General features: G+C 47.0%; 1 non-coding gene across 1 annotated transcript; it reads left to right on the forward strand.

Annotated features, from left to right (window-relative positions):
- The first annotated feature begins 4,385 nt into the window (after nucleotides 1-4,385).
- TRNAC-GCA (transfer RNA cysteine (anticodon GCA)) lies at nucleotides 4,386-4,457 on the forward strand. The gene has a single exon. It is a non-coding gene; the product is annotated as a tRNA-Cys (tRNA).
- The last annotated feature ends 2,387 nt before the right edge of the window (nucleotides 4,458-6,844 follow it).

The following is a 6,844-nucleotide window of genomic DNA, read 5'->3' on the forward strand; positions in this document are numbered from 1 at the left end:
AGTTAGTCCACTCATTAATCATCTCACCTATCAAACATACATCCCACACCTAAAACATCCATGTCACACCTCCGATTAGAACGGTTAGCTACGTACTGTGCGAAAGAAGTTCAGCATAAATACATACAATCAACCATGCCATCACTCTTCAACGATTCATCAAACCTACTAACCATCCATCCGACCCATCAACCATCCATCCCACCCATCAACCATTCAACTTGACGCCCGTGGTCGCGTGGATTTTTCTCCGGATCCTCCGGTTATTTCCCCTCCACATTTAGAAACACGCGTTTAGAGTATTTGCCTGCAATAATTGTCCACGTGCTAAGCCACTTCGTTGAGCTTTCATTCGTGGCCAGGTCTCTTCTGAAAAAGAGGTACACAACTCGGTGGGGCCTTGCCTGCTAAAATAAAAGTAGTTTCATCGTTTCATAGTTTTTTTATACATCCAACCCACCGATCAACCATCCATCCCATCCATCAACCATCCATCCCACCCTCTCTCTGAGCTGTAATCGTTCCAGCGGAGGCTCTGCCCCGACTCGCCCCGGATCTCGACCTCATGGGGGACACAGGGCGGGGTGGGGTGGGCGGCAGTGAAGTCCGAGAGAAAGACCCATCCATCCATCATCCTTCTCCACCTGCCAAAGACGTATATTCCATCCTGGGCTGGATCTCTCACTGAATCTTTTCTGCGCCGCTGTTCGATTGCACTGCTGCATAGTCGCCACAATCAGAGTATACTTGATGTGGTGGTGCGGGGATAATATTCCGGGTCGCTGACCCGGACCGACCCAGCTGATGACGCTCATGATGCTGCTGCTGCTGCTGCTGATGATGATGGTGGTGATGATGGTGGTGATACGGATGCTCCTGTTGTTGACGCTGGCTGGGGAAGCAGCCGTAGTTTGATGTCGAGGTTAGCGATCCATTCAACGGCTTCGGGTGTGGCACAGTGAGTGGTTGTGACTCGGTGCGGTGTAAACGTCGCCACTGGGAAGACAAAGGCGGTCGGGCGTGGTGCTGGCCACCCACCCCCTAGTGTACCGTTGCGGCCTTCATAGGTGCTCTCAAACAGCACTTGCCCCAACAGTATGTTAAGGCTATACGGGGGATCTTTGTCTTTGTGATGCCACCGGGAATGGCTCTCTCATGAGGACAGGAGTGCAGTATGTGGCCGATTGTCCGGGAGGGGGGGGGCTGCGAGATGCTATCTCCCTCGCCTGTTATTAAGGAGGTCGTGGGTTTGATCCCGATCATGACGCCTCCTGCTGTATATTTGGAGTCTGCGTGTTCTCCCCGTGGTCGCGTGCGTTGTTCCCCGGGTCATTCACATTCAGAAACATTGCAGTTCGAGTATTCGGCTGCTGTACATGTCCACACGCTGAGCCACTTTGTTGAGCGATCACGTGTGACCAGGTCGCTTCTGAAAAAGTGCGCCGTTGGTTACGTACTGCACGAAAGAAGTTCAACATATACACGCGTAACGCAGCGCGCTGACCGCTATATCCAGGACACATACAGACGCGCATACGGGTGCAGGTGAAAGTCGTTAACGCGGAATCCAGTTCGTCCGGTGTAGTATTATTTGACGTACATTTGCCGGGAATAATTCGCAGTTGCACCTGCCTGTCGCTCTACATCACACACATACAACAAAAATGCACAAAACACCGCACATGCATTTCTTACACAAGTGGTTCTCAACCGGGGGCAACGTGGCAATGTTCCAGGGGATACGTGAGATGACTTACGTGTGAAATGATATGACACGTGAGAGCCATCGGTGAATAATCACGTATTAATTTGTCAATATAAAATAACGATGCAATGTGAATCAATACGGAAACTTAGAGCGAGACAAACGACCTTGCTCAGCTCACTGATCGTACACAGTGCAGCCACCCAGAGTAACCAGCGAGCCGAATAACGTCTGGCAGAGCGAACGTTTAAATTTCGTTTCCTTCGCTGGCAGTTACTTAGCTAATTGGGATATAACCTCTCTCAAATTTAGCAATCTTTGGAAGAACGTAATCAAACAGGTAGGGTGTTGACTGTTGTGTTAGCCGACTCTCTGTGTTGTATTGCATTATATCTCTAAGTTTACTAGGTTTGTTTTCTCATTCATTCTTGGCTGATGACGATTGCTCGTGTTGCAATCGAAACGTCGTATTCTATTATTTAATTTGTGTTGTTGTTTCACATTGTGCGCAACGACGCGAATTGTTCACCCGTTTCCACGACTTTAAACGTCACGATATGTCGCTCCGTCGTCCATCGACAGCGCCGCCGTTCATAACGCGGCGCGCACGAAGTTTAGCGGACCAAGCGAGAGTGGCTTGTGGGTCGGAGGCCAGACGAGCGAGGTTGGGACCTCGCGGTGTCTCCTCGGGGAATCGGAGTGGACCAAGGGGCTCGGCAAACTGCGCCTCCGAAGCCGAATGCTGTGGTGACTGTTTGGCTGCGGGCAGCCGTTTCTAAACAAACAAACCAAACAAATACGTAGATCTTAAACGCAATTTAACGCAAAGATAATAAGCGTTTGCTTAAGTGTGGCAGGGAATGGGTCGCCGTGGAATGTCTTGGTGACAACAAAATTGACAACTGTCAAACTGTATTGTTGAAGAATAGCTAAGGGGGGTGTGAATACACGAAATAGACACGGTTTTATTCTCCATAATAGAGTTGTTTTTGGGTTAGATCGCGTAAATATATAAATGTGTCGTTAAAACCCGCCACCACCCGACACAGCGAACTAGTAAGGGTTGTCACGTAAACAGAACGTGGCCAATTCGTCAATAGTACAGCACGCCGGTGTGTTGGAGAGCCAAGCCACAACATTTACAATCTGAGTACGATGTTTCGCCAGTAATTACAACTAGCTTCATCAGGCTACAGCCAGATTTGTGGACAAGTCTTACCGTTTTGTTCCTTATACAGAAGCGTAGATGTGGTGACCACTCTTTTGCGCTCTTGCGCAAAGTTAAACGGTTTAATGCCATCACTTTAATTTGTTTATTTAAGTCAGGATGTGTTGTTGTCACCTGCTGTGTACCTGCTGCTGTGTTTGTGTACAAGTAGCCCTACGTGTGTGATGCGGCTCGCGAACTAATTTTGGTCAAAGACAAAAACATAATTAAGGGCTCTTCTTCTTTGGAAGGTTGCCGGTCCCTGGTGTGGATCGAACACTGCTGCAGGACGATGATGATGTTGTTGATGTTGTTGATGATGTTGATGATGATGTTGATGATGTTGATGATTATGATGTTGATGATGATGTTGATGATGGTGATTATCATGTTGATGATGATGATGTTGATTATGTTGATGATGTTGATGATGATTGATGATGTTGATTATCATGTTGATGATGATGTTGATGATGTTGATTATGATGATGTTGATGATGATGACGTTGTTGATGATGATGTTGATGATGATGATGATGTTGATGATGATGTTGATGATGATGATGATGTTGATGATGATGTTCGCAATTCCAGACTGGCAGGAGCCGCCACAGAGCAACGATATGGTGGATTGTAAGTCTATTCTGGCCAATTATTTAGAGCGCATTAACAGGAGCACAAATGACCAAGAGCGACTTTAAATGGACCGCGGTTCACTCTTCTGTATTTTTTGCTCCCACGTGATCGGTGTCACTATCTAGAATTATTAGTATTATCACTGAACTTCTTCCAAACTTATTCCGCTCAATGTTTGTTTGTTACACGGACAATCCCATGGAGCCAGTCACCAATCTCGCTTCGGTAGCAGCGACTTGCAGCAGCCCCACGAACAACAACAACACGACGAGTTTTTTTTGGGCTGGACAGGAGCCCAGCCACACTCGTAGCTGTCAACCCATACGGTTTAACCCCCGTATTCTTGTACAGGGGAATTGCGTTTTCAAGTCCATACGGTGCACATCCGTTTAGATACGGTCACATTTCTGTTTGTGTCAATTTGTTTGTGTTTCTCCCTCGTGATGGGACTTTGTAGGATGAACGTTGAGATTTATAAGGGGGGCACGGGGTGACCAATAAGGTCTGAATTGGTCTGTAATAAGGTAGGGGCACGGATAAGGGGTTGACAGCTATGGAAACTCGAGGCATAGATTGTGTTTAATCGTAGCATGGATTGGAGATAACGAGACGGAACAAACGAGATAAGCGATGCGAGAGGCACGTGAGTGATCCTCGCGAGATCCTGCACACGAGACGGAGCCGCAACGCGCCAGTCGAAGGCGACCGTACAAAGGAAGGAAACGCGAGGCGATGTCACGCCCCGGAGGGGAGAGGACCACGTGGAGGCGTCTTCTGCTGCTGCTGCGTCCGCGTCGCGGCGGTAACAGGGCACGTGGAGCCGCTCTGTGCCAGGAAGGGGGTATAGCTCAGTGGTAGAGCATTTGACTGCAGATCAAGAGGTCCCCGGTTCAAATCCGGGTGCCCCCTGGTAATTATTTTTTTAAATTATCATTTTGTTATTGATGATATTAATGAAACTAATTATTTGGTGACGCTGCCGCGATAGCTTTTGTTGTGTTACACAATTAACAGCGAACACAAAATCAACGCAATCGTCATTAACGCTTTGACCTTAGACATATATAAAATTGGTGACGTTTCGCGCAATGTACTATCATTGTGTACTGTGAAGAAGGGCCGTTTGGCTAAAACGTCGCCTATTATACATTTTATTTTAAGGCCACAGTGTTATTGACGAATGCGTGGAGTGCGTTGTGTTAATAGACGTTACGTGAAACTTGTGCATCAATGGTTGCTGTGATATTTTTTCGCAAAATGTAGGAACTAAAGAATCGCTTTATAGTTATTCACGTGGCTTGAATTGTAACAATTGCAGTTTCATCCCTTTATCGACCCACTGCTGGCTGCGTGATGATGCCGTGGTGCACAGAAGCGATCCAGCGCTGCGAAAGGAAGGGTTGGCGGATCACGTTGAGATTTGTTGCAACGTTGAAAGAGAGCCACTGGGCAGTACAGCAAGTTGGTTGGGGGGGAACGCGCCCGTCTGTGCGGATCAGAATCTGTATTTATCCCGGAAAAATCCGATGAGCTATGAATCTCTTTCTCACAGACGCCCAGTCGTCTTCACAGATGTCCAGTGGAATATTTTTTTTCACCCTCTTGAACATCTTTCTTCCTCCTCCTCCCTCCGACCCCACCACGGTAGTGCATGGTTGTCACGGGATCGGCCAAACATCCCAAGCGTCGCGGCTTGACCCCCTTGAAGGAGTCTCGAGACGTGGAAGAGGCCCATCCCCCGGTTCGTGTAGCGCCACCTCGCGACACGCGGACGCACGTGCGCTCGTGCGCGTGTGCGGTTAAACAAAAACTCTATAAACTACAAACACTTTAAAAATTATTTTTTACCAGGTAAGGCCCACTGAGCTATGTAGCATTGTTTGTTGTTGTTGCCAGAAGCGACCCTGGCCATCACAAACGATAGCTCAACGAAGTAAGTGGCTTATCTTTATCGCGTGGAAATGTATAGCAGCCAAATGCTCTCACCGGACTGTGTGGTTCTCTAAATGTGGAGGGGGGGAAATCCGCGCGGCCACGGAGTGAGAGAGACACCGCAAACTGCGAAATATACAGCAGCAGGCGTCAGGGTCGGGATCGAACCCACGACCTCCTGTATACCAGGCGAGGTAGTTCACATCTCGCCCGTAGGTCGACTCAGCCTTAATTGAGTACCTGATTCGGTGTGAAAATATCAGCACTGGGGAGACGAAGGCGGCCGGGCGTGGTTGGCATATTGGGGGTCGATTCCTGGTCACGTTGTACGTCATCAGGCAAGTGGCATCTCAACATGGGCATTGTCTTCCCTCTAGGTCGACTCAGCCAAAAGTGAATGCATGCCACGTTTGGTCGCGTCAGCAGTTGGGAGACAATGCTACCACGTAAGCTTTGCCTGCCTTCATGATCATCAGCCATGGTCAATCCACTGTTGATGGAAACATTTGCAAGCCGAGGCCATCTCTCGCGATCCTGCAATGTAATAATCCACCCAGCATATACTGCGGACGAGGTGAATGTATTGCTCCATCTCCTCCGCAGTGGAAGCCTTCACAATAACGTATTTGGTTCTTTCGGTAAAGCCACGTAGGTGAAAATAAAAATGTAAATAAAATAAAAATAACTAAGTTAATTTATATTCTTGTTTCTTTCGGTAAAGTCACGTAAAAGGAAATAATTGTTTAATATATATTTTGTTTTATTTTCCCTGCAGTCACGAAAGCTTTAAATCAAAATGTAAGTGAATTTGTTATAAAACTAATAAATTAAAATAATAAAATAGAAATAAAATAACTAAATCCATTTAGTTATTTGAATTTATTATTTTATTATTATTATTATTTTCACCTACGTGACTTTACCGAAAAAACCAAAGAGTATGGATTCTTGCAGTCACGAAAACTTCAAATCTAGAATTGACGTATTTATCCAGGAGAAACTAAAGTTTAAACGCGCATTTGAACAGAGAGAGGTAATACGTTGGTAAGCGTGAAAAGACTTCCAGGGGGAGGAAGTTTGTGTGGAAGCCCGATGCATCGTCGACTGTGAACGGGATATCAATAACGATGCATGGGCTGGTTTCATCCTCTTGGTGCTCATCGGCGAGAAACAGCACGCGCAGACGACACCAGGAGTCGGCAAACCAAAATACCAACAGCCATTTATCGAATTTGTTTTTTTTTTAAACCTCAATATTTCTTAAGAGCCGCAATGCACTGCGTGGTGGTGAATATGAGACGGCAGTGGTCCCTTGATGAGTAACGGGGTCACGAAGGCAGTCCTCCAAGAGACGCTGCAGGTTG

The sequence above is a fragment of the Lampetra planeri genome, chromosome 2 (genome assembly GCF_965212315.1).
Source record: "Lampetra planeri chromosome 2, kcLamPlan1.2.h2, whole genome shotgun sequence".
Lineage (NCBI taxonomy): Eukaryota > Metazoa > Chordata > Hyperoartia > Petromyzontiformes > Petromyzontidae > Lampetra > Lampetra planeri.